This window comes from Anolis carolinensis, chromosome 4 (genome assembly GCF_035594765.1).
Source record: "Anolis carolinensis isolate JA03-04 chromosome 4, rAnoCar3.1.pri, whole genome shotgun sequence".
NCBI lineage: Eukaryota > Metazoa > Chordata > Lepidosauria > Squamata > Dactyloidae > Anolis > Anolis carolinensis.
The window spans coordinates 34,008,092-34,026,481 of record NC_085844.1 but is presented as its reverse complement, the minus strand read 5'-3'; the positions used below and the strand labels follow the sequence as shown (position 1 = coordinate 34,026,481).

General features: G+C 38.6%; 1 protein-coding gene across 2 annotated transcripts in view; it reads left to right on the top strand.

The window, feature by feature from the left end:
- The window catches only part of cnbd1 (cyclic nucleotide binding domain containing 1), a 180,346-nt gene that overhangs the window by 25,477 nt on the left and 136,479 nt on the right, over positions 1–18,390 (top strand). The gene's annotated exons all lie outside the window — the stretch shown is intronic.

The following is an 18,390-nucleotide window of genomic DNA, read 5'->3' as shown; positions in this document are numbered from 1 at the left end:
AACAACGTAACATTACAGAATAAAAACACATTATACAAATTTTAAAAAATATCCAAGTTAAAATCTGTTTGTCCAAAATCCTCATTATTGCATATTTGTTGAATTGGGATAAACATTTGTGTCAAGATATTTTTGTATTTTACAAAGGTAAATCTTTTTTTCCTTTTTTATTTGGATATGTTTGAAAGCAATAAATGCTCTAATTGTTGAAAAAAGCAGCTTTAAAGATCTACCACAAAAAACATATTTGGCTTTGTGTCAATTGCTGGAAATAATCTCAACCCTCTCACCCCCATTGCCTATACAGAGATGAACTCATAGCCAACTGTGAAAAAACAGGCAACCTGCGTTTTCGACACACCATGTATTGCAAATTCCCTTGCCTCATCCATCTGCCAGAGAATTTCAGGCCCATAGAGAATGATGCTTGGAACATGATTTTTCTTTTCTGCCACCAATTAACAGTTTTTCCTTTGAGACTATAGTGCAACTGAAGATTATCATGTTTCCACAAATTGGAGATGTAAAGCTTCTTCACTAAAAATGGCTTCAAGAAGTAAATCCAAAGAATGGCATAGTTTAAACATGAGCTACATTTTAGCTTGGGTCAAAACACTGAAGGAACAAAGAGGAATTGGTTTTGTGGTTCTGGTTTTTAAAAAATGAATGTAGTCCTGGAATAGAAACAGTATGGGAAGGGAACGTGAATAGTGTTTTATGAGTTCACGATATCTTTGCATGTTTAGAGAGAACCATTTACTAGTGTCTCATCTAGTTATGTGCTATAGGCCAGGCTGACTACATATTTTTCCCTGCGGAATTGAAGTGAATAGGAAAATGTACAGAAAATTTAATGTTACTAAGACACATATTAGAGAAACTACTTGCTCTGAGTAACTTCATGAACATGCAATTGTTTTAGGGCAGGGTGGGTAGCAAAATCGGAGGAAAGGACCTGCATTCATTGATATATTGACCAAAATACCATGCTGATGTGATGCAGTGTCATTTTAAATTGCCATTTTTACTGATACAGTACATGGCCAAATACAAAAGTACCATAGTTGTACAAGGTATAAGAGGACATTTTGATTTCAAAATTGTTTTGGGGCAAAAATCATCCAAAACTGCATGTTTTTTTTAAAATGAGAACCTTCAGAAGTCTGAAGGAGACTGGTGGGAGTCCAAATTCATTCAAAGCTAAATTCTTAAAGCTCAGAAAGAACAGTAGACTAACCAACCTGAGTATTACTATTTATGTAAAATCAGGACAGCATCCATTTAACTTTCTTTTATTCAAAGTGAGATGAAATGGGATCTTAATGTTCCAAAAGAAAATCATGCTCAAAAATAAAAGCAGTGGTGTCACTATGGTTGGTGCCACCTAATGTGGTAACTCATAGTGTCCTTCTTCCTCCAACTGAGCAGGTGATGTGGGGAGAAGGAAGGAAATGGCACACCAAAATCAAGGCAATTATTTAAAGCACAGCACAGAGTTTAAAGCACATCACAGCCAATAGCATGGAAGAGAGAGGACACATGGCTTTGAGGGGTCACCAAAAACCTACATGCAGCAAAGGAACAAGAAGAAAGGTAGATCTGGCTGGATATGGCACTAGGGGTCTCTCTCTCTCTCCCTTTCCCCCCTCTCTATATATACATACCTCTGCTAAAATACTGACAGTTTGGTGTTACCTGTGGTAATGGTGTCACCTGTTGTGTCCTGCACACACATATCACAGCCCTCTAGTAATGCTATTCAACACAAGACAAGACAAGGTTTAGATGTTCCAAAATTCTGTTCTCACATTTGTTCACGAGATGCCAAGAAGAAGCCTAAAAGGTCCTGAACCCATGTCCTGTAAGGGACATCTTAAAGAGCTAGGTATATTTAGCCTGCAGAAGAGAAGGCTGAGAGGAGACATAATAGCCATATATAAATATGTGAAAGGATGTCATAAGGAAGAGGAGCAGGCTTGTTTTTGCTGCCCTGGAGACTAGGACTTGAAGCAATGGGTTCAAATTACAAGAAAGGAGATTCCAATTGAACATTAGGAAGAACTTCCTGACTGTAAGAGCTGTTCAGCAGTTGAACGCTCTGCCTTGGAGTGTGGTGGAAGCTCCTTCCTTGGAGGCTTTTAAACAGACACTGGGTACTTTGTGCTTTTCCTGCATAGTAGGAAGTTGAACTAAATGACCCATGTGGTCTCTTCCAACTCTATTATTCTATTATTCTACTATTCTATAGGAAGAAAGGGTTGTTCAGAGGCCTCTAGTACAGGAAGTAATATATAGTAATTATAGCAGCCACAAAGAGCCTTATCCTCCAAGAGAGGTGGGTAGTAGATGCATTTTTGTGCACTGTAATTTAATTTGCCATAGGCAGATTTCCAAATTACTATTTTCTTGTAAAACAGAAGGAACAGTTATAGTATCCAACTGACAACAGATTGTTGTGTGACCCTGGAACCTAAACAGCAAATTATACTTGCAAAAAAGTTCCAGTTTTCATAAACAGACACAAACAGAAATACAGAAGAAGAAAAAAAAGAAAGGTCAAACATTCTGACATTTGTTGTTGGGCAAGTCATACAATGTTGACCCACAAAACTTTGTGACTTAAATACACACAATAACAACAAAAACAACACCACAAAATGGATGTACAAGCTATTATAAGAACAAAATAGCCACGACAACAAGCAGATACTGTTCAGTGAGGAGAGTTAGTGAGATTTTCAATGATAGTTGTATTCCTGTGGATTTTGACCTAGGGTAGTGATGGCAAATCTATGGCATGCATGCCAAGAGGAGTATGCAGCACCCTTTCTTTTGACACGCCCACCATCGCCCACCCCCTGCTCACCTGCCCCACGGCTTGTCTGCCACCCACTCACCTGTCACCTGCTCCCCTGCCCCCCTAATCACTCCCTTGCTCCCCCCCTCCCCCATTCACCTTACAGTTGGTTTTGGATTGCGGATTGGGCACTCACTCTCTAACAGGTTTACCACCACTGATCTAGAGTATCCAGTAGGCATGTGTGATCCATTAAAAATGGTTTAAAAGTCATTACGAGAGTAATGAAATTCCATTACTATTTCATTATAGCAATTGCACGTAATTACTATAATTGGGGAACCTTCAGGGGCTCCTTTCTCCCTCCTTTTTACAGCTATTGGGGTGAAACTCAATACAATGGTAGAACACATTTGCCACTCTTAGCACAACATATTTCAGAACCTTTCACTTATCCATAGATTTTGGGGATTTTTCAAAGTTTTTATAAACATTTTTTAATAATAATGTGAAAGTGTTATTTCCTGTTTTAATTGTGTAGTCCTTACTTCAAAAGTAGTAGTTCTACTCCAGGAACTTAGTTTTTGTCCCAAAAACCTGGTTAAATGGGTGGATGATGATGGTAAATTGGTCGACTGGATACTACAGCAAAATGTGCTGTAACGTGATGCCCCTCGCACAAAGACAAAGTTTTGCAGTTTAATAAACTTTACCCATGTTTTTATGATAGAACAAATTAGAAAATGACATTTATAATCCAGGAACAAAAATCATAGTGTAGAATATTAAATTTATTGGAACTCTGGTTGGCTACGGAGGGGCAGCACTAAGGCAGCCTTTTTGGCTTTGCTTTCAGCTTTGCTTCCTTGCACTGAATATGAAACTGACTTTGGGAACCTTCCGAGATTTACAAAACTAAAATGAAAAAGTGTGGGGGTAAGCTTTGGTTCTGAAATTTTTGACACGGGCCACGCCCACATATTAGGTATCAATTTGGAAGTACAAATTTAACCAATTTGTTCTGACTTACAAGGACTAACGAAAAATGCATACCCCTAGTATTCAGATGACTATGAGATACATGGCATAAAATTCAGCTACCAGTTATTAGGATTGTCCATATTGTCGTAAAAATTCCCCTACCGTAATTATTTCGTATTGTTCCCGTTTTTTGACACGAGTATTGAAACGTTTTCCCTGGGTGCTACTGGCAATGTAATACGATCCATCGTTGGCCCATTCTGTAATTGTGTCTTAAAATTTTCGTTAATTTTTTTCCTCCAAAATTTTTTTAAATATTTTTTAAATATTATTATTTTTATTTTTTTTGTTTCTGCAACCTAACATGAACGGGAGCCTAGCGCAGCCTAACATGGCTCCCGCTCCCTGCCAATCAGAGTCTTCCACGATGGCTAAAAAAGGTGGGGGCTAGCATCCTCCGCGTCCACGTTTAGAATCGCTATAAAAATCACCTCCGCACGGAGCCAAGCCATTCTGGGTTGGGATACCGAGGAGAGAGGGTGGTTCGCGCGCGCCGTGAAGCTGAGAGGGCAAAGTGACTTGGGGTAGAGGGTTGCTGCAGTGCTTAGATATTGTGTTGGGGGGAAATTGGCTTGGGGCTTGGGGCAGAGTCCTTGCTGTGGATGTTGGGAATTTTTTTTCCAAAGGAGTCTGCGTCCCTCCCTGCTAGTGCTGAGCTTTGGGTTGGTTCCTTCTCCTGAGGTAGACCTTTTGCCTTTCTATTTTTCCTTTTTTGGAATAAAGCAATCACCCCATAAGCCTTTCTTTCCAAGCCTTAAAAGGAGGAAGCTTGAAAATTATAGTTTTCTAAGCAGCACGTCTGCTTCCCTGTAAGCGCTGAGCTCCTGAGGGAGACCTTTAGCCTTTCCTTTTTAAATTTTTTATTGGAAGTAATAGTTTCCAAAGGACGTGGGGTACCCGCCAAGGCATTGCTTCCCTCACGCTCCATTTCTATTCCCAAGCCTTGGGCTGAGTTTTATTTCTGCAATCACAAAGTCAGACATTGATTTGATTCAATAGAGGGTCCACAGCAATTTATAGTTTCCAAAGGACGTTGCCAATCCTGTCAAGGCATTGCTTGGTGTGTGCTGCATTTCTAATCCAAAGTCCTCAGCCAGAGTTTCATTTTTGCAATCACAAGGTCAGCCAGTGGCACCATTGATCAAAAGGTTCAAAGGCAATTTATAGTTTCCAAAGGACGTTGCCAATCCTGTCAAGGCATTGCTTGGCGTGTGCTGCATTTCTAATCCAAAGTCCTCAGCCAGAGTTTCATTTTTGCAATCACAAGGTCAGCCAGTGGCACCATTGATCAAAAGGTTCAAAGGCAATTTATAGTTTCCAAAGGACGTTGCCAATCCTGTCAAGGCATTGCTTGGCGTGTGCTGCATTTCTAATCCAAAGTCTACACAAGTAGAAGAGGGACTTTTACAGTGATAAGAACCCAATTGAACAGGAAATAAGACTTTCAAACCAGGAACAGGTTTCTTCAAATATTGAAAAATAGTGTATTATAAAAAGTTATGAAAATTCGCCAAAAATCATAGGAGACAGGAAACATTCTGCAATTTGTTGAACAAAGAGTGTGGAATGTGTTCTCCCAGTGTACCAAATTTGATGAGAATAGCTCAAGAAATGAGGGCGGGAGACCCCCAGAAAATTCCCCCCCGGTTTCCTGTTTTTTGGCAATTGCGCATGCGCATCCGCCATTTTAGAAACATTTTAGAAACATTACGAATTTTCGGAAATATCCGAAAATTTTGGGTGAAACATTTAGAAATAATTTCTACATCGAAGAGCCAGCACCCCCTACTTTAGAAACGAGAATTGAAACATTTTTTCCATCGATCGGACAAGCCTACCAGTTATGTACATAGAAGAAGATGGTAGAAATATCTTGTGCACTTTGTGCAACAGCAAGTCTTGGCTCATTCACTTATTGCTTTTTCTTTTCCCTTTTATAGTCTTGTTTTGCTCTTTCTAAAATATATGGGCTGGGTTGATTACACAGTCATTTAGAGAGAATGGTCAGCTAAAATTTAAAATGACTAAAACATAAATGATTTTTTTAATTTCATGACATTTCAATGACTTTTGTTCTAGTTTTCAAGCAAAGAAGGCACTTCAAAAGGAACCTATAATTATTGCATGGTATGTTTTTAATCTACAGGATGAAAAAAATGACATACCACCCATAAGATGCTTGTTAGGGGAAACATTATTTTTTAATTCCCAAGAACTAATTCTTGTAATCAAATGCAGAGCAGTTTTTTAAAAAGTGTAAAGAAACTCTTTTATATTTTATCCCCACAACACTAACATTTTGTAGTCCATTATTCCATAATGATAACAAGACCCTTTTGAATTGTTTCAAATTTAATTGGTGAAGTTATTAAGCTGTGAAAATCATTCTCTTCATAGTGTGGGACAAGGGAGAGCTGTAACTCTGGATTCTGCCAGCTGGAAAAGAAGATTAGCGCTATTAGAATAATCACTTTCTTGCATTTAAATTTTTTTGTGGACCCTTTGTGTGTGTACACATGGGTCACATGCTTTCCATTCACATTTTTTTGGCCACAACCCAGCACACAGCTGCATGCCTCTAATATTAAGAATACCATTGAAGAAGAAGCCCATTGAAACAGGCCAGAGGACTATATAATTCAGAATCCAAGAGCAGGAATTGGGAAACTATGGCATTCCAGATAGTTATGTACAATAACTTCCATCATTCCTCACCACTGGCCATGCTGCTAGAATCTGATGGAAACTGAACTTCTGGAGGGTCATGATTCTTAGAGTGGGGATAGATGGCCCCTGCCAGGTAGGGGGTATGATGAGCAATTTCCTCACATTTCTGACCTCTTGGGTGATCTCTATGTACTTTCTGGACAGAAAAATGGACATCATATAGAGAGCTTTTGAGGGATAATTTCTTTTCAGTGAGTGCAATGAGGAGAGCATACCTTCAAAATCCCCTGGAGAGAAAATGTAGTTCCCTAACCATTGCCAGTTGTCCACTTCTGTCCAGTTAGATGCCTTCAAAAGTGCTCAGATAGGACATGATTTCAGTAAGAGAGGTTCAAACTGGCTCAGCGAAGGTTTCATTTTTTTTTTGCAGCAAAAAGGGACAATTCACACATACTACATTTACAGAAACCAACTAATATGCTATTGAACCTTGCTTTACGACCGGAAACAAGACAGAATTATTGCAGTTTGACCCCACTTTAACTGCCATGACTCAATACTGTGGAATCATGAAAGTTGTAGTCTTTAGCCTTCTCTGCCAAATGGGATTGGTGCCTCACAAGATTACACATCCCAAGATTCCATAGCAATAAGCCAAGGAAGTTAAAGTAATGTCAAACTGCATTAATCCTACAGTGTAGATGCACCCTTAGATGTATATTTCTATCCTCCAGCACCTGGTGTTTCTCTTTATGCCAGCACCCAACATATGAAGTCTGCCTAAAGATACGTCTTTCCATGGTGCCAAGAATTATACCCTAGAATATGAGAATTGTTTCATTTGCTAAATGGGAACAAACATGCTGGATGGGGGACTAATCTAGCTTCCTCCAGCCAAGGAAGGATGTCCATGGCTTGTAGGAAAATTACATTGTTTCTCTTGTGGTTGTTAAAAAATGTCTCAGTTGCAACCCATAGGAACCAGGGGCTGCATATGCACACTTGGCTTCATGCTTTGGGCAAATGTTAAGACGAGAATATAATAAATAGCTATAGTGGTGATTAATTACCAAGTGCAAGGGAAGCAAGTGCCATAATTTTCACTTGTGTTCAACCTCCAGACCTGGACAAAGAATTAGCCAGGGCGGAATTGCCTCTCTAGCAATATTTTGTGTGAGCCCCTACCCCCAATTTGCTATTGTCTTTGCAGGCAACAGCTTTTTCACACTTTAAGGCAGGTTTCTCCAGTTTTTTGGTTTGAAAATACCTTTCATTACAACGCCCACCATTTTAAGCTCTATTTGCAAGGATATGTTAGAATTTCTTATCCATCAAATGGAGCCAGCCTGATTGAAAGAATAGTGTGGCTTTACTGGCTGACACTTTGTGAATTCAATCCATAGGTCCTTTTGCTGGTTTCTCTTGTTTCATGGCTTCATGGGACTGCTGAGCAAGAGTGATTTCTGACAGGTAGCTCTTGTTGTTGGGTGATTGCCACTAGGGTCCTTTTGATTGTAGACATTGTAAAATATATCAATGACTGGCAGCTCCCCTGTAAATAGGGTTATGAATCTGCTTCAAGGCTTAGTTCGAATTTTAACAGAGTTACCCCGAGCCCTTAACTTATTTTAGGGAAAAGGTTTAGAACTCTGGTTAGCTTAAATTAGATGAATGCTCCTAGAATTAGACATTGATTCACCACTTGCCTGACATGGAAGCTGTCAGCTGTTTCTGGTAAAGTGAACAGCAAGAAAAGAGTTTGACAGGTCAGACTACAGCCCCCATGATTCCTTTGTATTGTATGATGGCAGTTAAAGTGGTGTCAATTTGCAGTAATCCTACATGCACACTTAGTTCCCATGTATGACAATTTCATTTTTTTTCTAAGAGAAAGCCCACTTTATGTATCATTATTATTGCTGATTTTTTAAATTTACATTTGCTTTCCTTTAATCTCACTTCTCTTTCTTTTTTGAAGCTACAGATTCAATTACTGCATTTTTATTAATGAAATGACAAGTTACTGTTCTCAAACATCATTTCTCTGAAAGCAGTTCAAAGCAATGTGGACAAACTGATTAAGCAGAGGGCAGACAACCCAGACACTTGGCTCTAGGCTACCAGAGTTCCCAATCCCCTTTCTGCCCCTATGCTAAACTAAAAAGAAACATATTTAATTTTATGTATTCTGTGTGCAGTTGTGGTTTTAAATGCATGGTATATATATTTTTCTTTATAAAATAGTGGCCAGGTAAGGTCTCCACAGTGGAAGTTAAAAACCTTTGTTTTTCTTAGATCACTGGTTTCCAAACTTTGGTCCTCCACCAGTTTTGGACTTCAACTCCCAAAAGGCCAATCAGTTTGGCCAACAGTAAGGAATTCTGGGAGCCAAAGTCCAAAATATCCAGAAGACCAGATGTTTGGAAAACATTGTCTTCAGTCATTCCATTAACTTCCAGAAAACTAAGTAGCATGGGGAATTTAGATAGTCTGTTATGAGTATTTTGGGTAAAACTATTACTACAGGGTAACAGTGGTGGGTTTGTTCTCGTACAGCCTGTCACAAATTTCTTTGCACACATTTATCACAATTTGACCAAATAGTTAATTATCCGTTATTTTGCTCCTATTCTCAATGCAGATAGTGAAAGCTCAATTTTGAATTTTATTTCAGTAGATTGCAATTTTATTTCAGTAGATTGAGTTTTTGTACTGCAGATATTTATAGGAATTGTTGATCCATGATGCCCTTCTCAGCTATGAATTATTCAGCATTCTCCCACTAAATAGTCTACATCAGTCTCTTACTTCATACTATCAGTTGCCGTTCTTGTCCAAACTTTGACTATTTGTATTCTGACCATTTAAAATATATTAGCTGTATATGCTAATACTTTTTTGTAGTTTGCATCTGTAGTTTTTCTTGGATATTAATATTTAATTGTTATAGTCGACTTGATCTACTTCATAGCTTGATATTATGTTGCCTTTAAAAATGCATTTGCTTTCTCTTCAGTAGTTTTTTTTTTTTCAGATAAGGTGTGAACTTTGCTCCATCCTTAGGTGGTATCTCATCATTTTCCCTCTGTTGATCTGTGCTATCTTTTCAAATTGCTTTTGAATTCAGTGCTGTTTCATTATGTGTAAAGAAACCATGTTCATCTTCATCTCCATATCCTTTGTGGTAGATAGATTTTCATTATTCAGTTGATATAATCAGCTTGTTCTACACTTCTGTTGATAAGTCTGCTTTTTTTTTTTTTAAAGGTAAACTAAATTGCTGCTGCAAAAATTACAGGTTCAAAGATATTGTATAACCAAGATGTTCTTTATCATGTTTCTTCCAATTTTGCAGCAGAAGAGGCCATGGCATAATGGACTTTGATCAATTTAAGGCACAGAAAAACATTAAATGCCGAAGTTGAGCATATGAGTCAGGGCTACTCAAAGGGATAGTTGAGAGACTAGTGCTGGTCTGTGAGCCCATTGGCTGCTGTTTTGTGGCAAGTTTCTGCAAAACTTTAAACATCAGATAATAAAACCATATATACTGTACACAAGTATAAGTCTAAAAGCTTTATCCAAAAAGTCAACCACAAAAACCTAGATCAACTCACACAAAGGTCAGTGTGAGTACTATCTTAACATTTAGCAAAAAAAGAAATGACTCCCTTTCCTAGATAGAATGATGAAAAAAACCCCATCTATCCTGGAGGAAACTAAAAATGCACCCACTACTGTTTCCAACACTGTGGCCTCTCTGCAGGAAAATGGCATTAGCTCCAGGTCCTTCATGTCTCCCTTCAAATTAGCACTGGAAAAGTAGAGTGAGGTCAGTGCTTGTTTTAGGTTCTGCCATGATTGACTAAGTTCTTACCTTTCTCCACTCCGCTCAGAGAAGTGAATGGTTCCCAATATTGTGCCTTAACTTTTATCAATAAAGGAGCAATCCCCTTTTCCTAGTAGCATGACAAAATGACTTTTGGAATGTCTGGGAAGGAATACAGTGTTGGCTTCAGCATCCTGGGGTAGCTGATCCCCTGATACTTACCCTTCTTCAAGGGTGACCTTCATCTTATTCATGAGTCATATCATAATCCATAATTTTGGCCCCAGACTTGTCCTTGACATTATAAATGAAGTTGACTTATACATGAATATATAGGGTGTAGTTCATGGCACTGAGCCCCTGATGGCAAAGCAGGTTAAACCACTGAGCTACTGAACTTGCTGACTGAGAGGTCAGCTGTTCGAATCCAGGGAGTGGGGTGAGCTCTCACTATTAGCCCCAGCTTCTGCCAACCTAGCAGTTCAAAAACATGCAAATGTGAGTAGATCAATAGGAACCACTCTGGCGGGAAGGTAACAGCGTTCCATGCAGTCATGCCGGCCACATGACCTTGGAGGTGTCTATGGACAACGGCAGCTCTTCGGCTTAGAAATGGAGATGAGCACCAACCCCCAGAGTTGGACACAACTAGATTTAATGTCAGGGGAAAACCTTTACCTTACTATTTCATGGCACAATTGTCGTAAAATATCTTAAAAGTACGACACCCTCTACATATATGCAGTTGTGTTTTTACAAAGGTAATAATAATAATAATAATAATAATAATAATAATAATTTTATTTGTTAACTGTATAAAAAATCTAGTTTATATAAAACAATGCCCTTCAAAGGTCAGCACTGTGTCCCTCTCAGGTTTGTCTTGTAGGCTGCTGCCTTGTCAGCCTAATGATAGCTCCAACCCTGCCCTACACACAGACAGATCAAGTCTGGGAGTTGACTAAAATGTCCTACTGAGATATAACATAAAATGTGGCATCTGCAAAAAAAATTGATTCCCTGCTTCCAGTTTGATACATAAAGCAGGGATTCACAGATGTCAACTGCAATGAGAACCTTGTAACCCGAAAGCTAACCATCAGTACTGGAAGTCTGCACTTTATATGTATCATTGCAGAAGTAGAGGAATGGAAGCAGACTCTTGTGCCCCAGTTTTTTGTGGACTCAGCCAGAAATGTCTTTCAGACTGAAGTGATCAATTAAGGCCAAAAGTAGAAGTTACTGGAGATACATGTTGGCTGCCAAAAATAGCAACCCTTTATCCCAGCCTTATCTTTTTTTCTGGGAAGGTGTAATAAAACAAAATGTGCGATGTGAGATAATCAAGTTCCACCTTCTTGGCAGGAAATTGCAGGAGTAGGAAACCTCAGTTACTGTTTCAGGGCGAGCTCCAGAACATCTAGTACTAAGCTGGCTGCTGAAATCTGACTCATTGCAGTTACTCAGACACACATACATTTTAAGAAATGGAAAGATGTCTACATAGTTCAGATTTAGCAATTATATCGGCTTGCAATAACAAAACCCTTTACAATCTTGTAGCTGCTTTTAATATATGTTGGAGTGGTAAATTTGAAGATAGTCTACAACAATGATAAAAGTGTTGAACCACACACATTGCTACTCAGCTTTAATTATGTGTGGATGATTATCCAGTGCATTTCTTTTGCAGTATATTGGTAAATTAAAGTATTTTGAAAGCCTAATAGAAGATTTTAAGCCCGCTTTCTTACTGATTGCTCTTAATCACTAGCAAAATTTTACCCAGTCACATATTACAAAATAAAAACATCAAAGCAAGGTGCACTCCCATCTGATGAGGTCGCAAGAGAAGATATGTGTGAGTTGGCTAGTGCATATTCATCCCCCCCCCAACCCAAAACGTAACCATTATCTTAGGAAAGGTATTAACCAATCTGGCTCATAATTATGTGTTCTATACCAGAGCTATTTAAAGTTCCTTAAGCCATTGGCAGCTGCCCATGGGAAAGTTTCCAACAGAACAAAATATATACAGTGCTGGATCCTATGACATGGATGGGAGGAATTGCTAGTCCCCCACATCAGATACCATGAGATGCACTATTCTAGACTATAGAATAACCTATTCATCAAAACACAGACACCTAACATTGTGTGACAAAAGGGGTTTTATGTTATCTGAAAATCCATCCTTGATACAAATGTCTTCCAATTTCCTGTACTTATAAAAAGAGGATCAATTTTGTTGATGTAAATGGAGGCAGCCTTCTGTTTCTGATTATTTAATTTGTCATAGGATAGAGCTATCATATAAACAGAGGCGGTCCAACCATAAGGCGAAATAGGCATTTGCCTGTGGCGCCATCGTCCCGGGGGCACCATCGTCCTGGGAGGAGGGCACCACTCTCCACCTCCTTCTCTTTCGGGCCTTCCAGCGGCCGTGCTGGGCCTTCCGGCCAGCGCAGACCCACCTTCGCACAACGGGAGCCCACCTTTGGGGCCTTCAGAGATTGTGAGGTCTGTAGGAACTTGGAAGCTAGGTATGCGGGGTTTATATATCTGTAGAAGGTCCAGGGTGGGAGAAAGAACTTTTCTTTGAAGCAGGTGTGAATGTTGTAATTAATCACCTTGATTAGCATTTAATGGCCCTGTGGCTTCAAGGCCTGGCTTCTTCTTGCCTGGGAGAATCTTTTTTTGGGAGGAGTTAGCTGTCCCTGATTGTTTACTGTCTGGATTTCTTCTGTTTTCAGAGTGTTGTTCTGTATTTATTGTCCTGATTTTAGAGGGTTTTTTTTTTAATACTGAGGGCTATCTGGGTTATCTAAGTCCACACTGCCCTATATCCCTGTTCAATGTTTAGTGCTAAATTTGCAAATATAGTAATTCCTACATAACATTACCATGTATTGAACTGCTTTTTCTATTGATTTGTTGTAAAACATGATGTTTTGGTGCTTAATTTTTAAAATCATAATGTAATTTGATGTTTTATAGGCTTTTCCTTTATACTTCCTTATTATCCAACATTTTCGCTTATCCAACGCTTTTATTTTTCAGTGATTGGTTTGGGGGGGGGGGGCGCCAAAATTCTGTTCGCCTACACTTGAAAAATACCTAGGGCCGGCTCTGCATATAAACATTTTGATTGTCACCTGTCAAAGTAAAATATTGGGACTTTGACAACATTCCTACATTACCTTTCAGTAGGAGCTGCTTACTTATGAAAATATATACCATTAAAAAAGAAATTTTGTTAGTCAAATTGTAGTCCCAGAATCAAATTAACATCTTAACCATCTTTTCATCGGCTTATGAATAACAAACAGTTTTAATCATGCAGCAAGTTGAAATTCATAAGTACTGTTCTAATTAGTGAACATGTTTTGTTAATGTGGCTTGGTGTCTTAGGCATCTCTGAAAAATCAAAGCAAATCTGTTTGATCACAATCCTTTTCTTGTTTCCTTTTCTCCATAGGCTGTAAGCTTTACTCAGTTGTCAAATCCGAGTCACTACACAACATTTGTAATGAAACCATGCTGTCCCAATTGTTTTTTTGGAAATTATTCCCATTGGCTTCAGTGTTGGGAAATATAAAAAACAAATGATCACAACAAAATGTTACTTGTAAATATGTGCAGGGTGGTGTTTGCCTGGCTCACATTTTTAAACAAGTGACCAGATTTCTACTATTTGGAATAGAAATCTTAACCCATAAATTGCACACCAAATGCATATATGTTCAAAACTGCATATTTTAGGAGAAATTTATAGGAAATTGCACTAGTGGAATTGTCCTTCTGTTATCAACAACCCCACTTGGGTTTTGCAAACTCAGAACCGTGACTTCTTTCAGTCTCTTGTCCCACTGCCTTCTGCCTTGCTAGGCAGTATTGTTTAGTAAATCATGTCTTCTCATATATGTCCAAATATGATAATTATTTGTTACCCACCTTTCATCACAACTCACCTGAATGCCCAGGGAGAGCTCATTCTCTAGGATCTGTTTTTGTCCTTTGGACAGTTGTGACTATCTGCAGAATTCTTCTCCAGCACCACATTTTAAATTATTTGATTCACTTCCTATCCATTTTCGTCATTACTCAGCTTTCACAATCATTCATAGAAATAGAAAATATAATTGCATGGACAATCATGACATTCATATTCAATGATACATCCACATATTCAAGATCTTTTCTCGTTCCTTTATAGCTGCCCTTCCAAGTCTTAGTCTTCTGTTGACTTCTTGACTGAACCTTCCATTTTGATTAATGCCTTTAGCTGTTTTGAGTCCCCACAGGGAGAAAGGCAGGGGATAAATAAAGTAAACAAATAAATTATGGAAATATTTCATAATATCAATGTCTTAATTATCAACTGTTATGTAAATGTTCTGTAGTCATTATTTTTATTTCTTAATGCTCAACTATAAACCTTCCTTTGCAGTTTTTTCCTTGACTTTCTTCAGAAATCATTCCATGCCTTCACTGTTTTCTGCTAGTAGTATGGTGTCAGTTGCAGGTATTAAACTGTTGATGTTCCCTCCTCCATGCCTTCTTCCTCAGGGTCTAATCCAGCTTTCCATATGATAGTGTCAACTCTTCCATTCCCTCCCAAGAGTTTGTCTTAATTGGAAAATGAACCAGACTTATCTTGAGAGTAGTCAGTAAGACACCTGATGCTTAAGCAAATCCTTCTTCAGACCAGGTCAGGTTTAGAGCATGAAGTAAAGCTAGAGGAGAGGCATTGTTTTGGACATAATGAATTACTAATCTACACAGTGTTATGGCTCAACCAGGGTAAAAAAAAATCCTTCCAGTCATGTATTGCAACTCACCAGGTAACCTATGAAAGGCCAGAAAACTAAGCAGGACTAAACTTGAGCTCTGTGTTTGGTTGAGTGGATTTCAAGCGGTACATGTGTAGAGACATATTCGCTGCCCAGGGCTATGAGTATTTTTGTTGTGACGATTTGATTCTTGAAAGTACCTAGTTCTTAGTCACTACATTCATATCCCTTGCCCTCCTACCCTTAAGATGTTTTGTTGATTCAGAGCATGTACAATTTTGGCCACAATTCCGTTTCTTCATTTCTAAGAAATAAGACAGCCCTTCTTGAGTAAGATTTGTCTCCTGTCCTTTTGTAATGATTTTTTCTCATATTTGTTGTGAATGCTGACTATTAGAAGAGCAATAATTGGCAATTAGGCATTTATTCATGAATATTTGGTTAACTGTATCTATCTTAATGTTGCAGTGTAGTGTAATACAATATTAAACATAACATAAACACAATTTGCATTACAGACTTTGATACTCGCAGTACTGATATCAGAAATTTCATTTATTCACATCCAAAAAGCATGTCCTCTCTAGGCATTTTTTAGATTTTCCAATATGACTTTTATTTCTGTAGGATTTGATATAATCTTCAGTTTTTCATTTCCAAATAAAGTCTGGATATGAAGCTTATATTGCATTAAACATTTAATATTGGCCCACCCCATGAAAGGGAGGATAGGTTATACTTAACACAGGACTGAGGTTGAACTCAAAAAATGAAAGGTACTCAACATGCATTTAAGGACTGAAAGAAAATTGGAGTGCCTGAGGTCTGAGGAGAGGATATTCTACCTAGTAATGGTCACAATATTAAATGGCACATGGTCCAAACAAATATAGGGTGGACCTCAAGATAATGTGGTTCCAACAGAAGGCCCTGCCCAATTGACTTTAAAAACTAAATGGATGTATAAGGAAGATGTTCTCTCAATCTACAATTTCTTTAGAACTTTAGCGATTAGCAACGAAGCCTTAAATCTGTCCCATAGGCAGACAGAGCAGAAGTGTTATGTGAGGTAGTACACTCCCAAGCATTTGCTTCATCCCAGCCTCTAGGCTAGCCATAAGAATAGCTTCACCCAGTCTTGAGGTCATTATTCCCAAGTCTTGGATTGCTACAAGACAAGCAATGCCTCTTGAACTCTTACTAGCCTACCAGTAAAGGTCAGCCCCTGGAAAAGATTACTTGGGCTGAGAAGCACTCAGCAAGTTTATTTTGAAACCATCATAGCTTTATGATTATAAGTCTAAACTTTTGTTATGATTTCCCCATTTGCAGGGGGAAAATTTTCCCAGATAAGGCGGCTATTTATTAATTCACAAACAATAAAACAAAGCATATATAATGTTATCTGAATTCAGTGGGACTCCAAGAAACATACATTAACATCTGCTGATCAATCCTATTGCACCATTAAGCAGGCTTTGCCGCTGGCTACTTACAATGCAACTGCATTGCTTTTTCATTTGAGGGAAGTGCCTGTTTTTTTTTTTATAAATTTCCATTTGTGTGTGTGTGTGTTTATATATATACATATACATACACACAACGTTTTTCTCAAAGTGTCTCAGAAATAACAAACACCATGTAGTGCATATCATTATATATCAAGATATGAAATTGTAGACAGTTCCTCCATATCAATATAATTCTAATGAATATTATGCATAGCATGCTGAAATACTGAACTGGAGAAAAAACATCCTGGCCTTGAGATATGTAATAGAAATTTTAATGCCTTTTAAAAACAAATGATTCATGCTGAAATTTGAAAAGAAAAGCATTTAGTAAAGAGTAAGTACATTGGGAAGAAGAGTTTGGAAATAATACTAAACCTTTTTTTAGTTTTATAGGACCCATTTGGATCCGCAAGGATCCATTGACCTTGTGTGTTCCTCCTCCTACTTCAGTAGGGCTGCAAGGAGTAGATTGAAAACCATAGCTTGTGTTTTTAATTCATCACAGCTTGCTTTTTTATTTAAACCTGAACAAAATCTAGTTAATTTCAACTAGGAACAATGGGCAAAATCAACTTCATGAGGCTGGCTTGTTTCATCAGTTAAGATTAACCATAGTTAATCCAGTGGCACAGTGGGTTAAACCCTTGTGTTAGTAGGACTGATGACTTAAAGATTGGGTTTCTGACCTGAAGGTTGCCGGTTCGAATCCAAACCGGGAAGAGCGCAGATGACCTCCCTCTATCAGCACCAGTTCCATGCGGGGACATGAGAGAAGCCTCCCACAAGGATTGTAAAAACATCAAAACATCCAGGCATCCCCTGAGCAACATCCTTGCAGACGGCCAATTCTCTCACACCAGAAGCGACGTGCAGTTTCTCAAGTTGCTCCTGAAACAAACAAAAAAACACAGTTCAATATCTGAATGGTGAACCAAACTGAGATTAATATTAAAAGGAAGCAGAATCTTCTGATCTTTTCATGATCAAAGTTGTGGACAAGATGGGAGGTAAGAGCACAAGAAGAGAAGGCTTGCTCTAGTAATGATACACCATATATTGTTATATGTTGTTGACTTGGCTTCAATTTCTCATGAAGACTTTGGTCTGGGGGTGGCGCTGGAATAGGGGGCATAAATGGGTGGCTATGAGAGAGAGAGAGAGGCAGAGAGAGAAAGAGAGAGAGAGAAAGGAAGAAGAAAAAGAAGAAGAAGAAGGAGGAGGAGGAGCAGGAGCAGGAGCAGGAGAAGGGGGAAAGGAGAAACAGAAACAGACAACGAGACCTAAAAGGTGATGGGGTGAAAACTGAAACCAACTGAAGTAAACCACAGCACACAAGCTTACCTGATTGCATTCTGAATATTTCCCTTACACTGAGATGACAAAGCAGAGTTTTTCCCTTGACATGAAATTCTGATTAGATAGGGTTGTTGTATGTCTTTTGGGCTGTGTGGCCATGTTCCAGAAGTATTATCTCCTGACATTTCGCCCACATCTATGGCAGGCATCCTCAGAGGTTGTGAGGTATGGATAAATTTCCAATGCTAATTAGGGTGATTAACTGAAACATTAATGCTGGCTTCCCAGTGACAAAGGACTCTTGCCACACCCTGGACTCTACACAGATATATATTCTTTCCTTTCCTTACTTAGTTTATCCATACCTCATAACCTCTGAGGATGCCTGCGATAGATGTGGGCGAAACGTCAGGAGATAATACTTCTGGAACATGGCCACACAGCCCAAAAGAC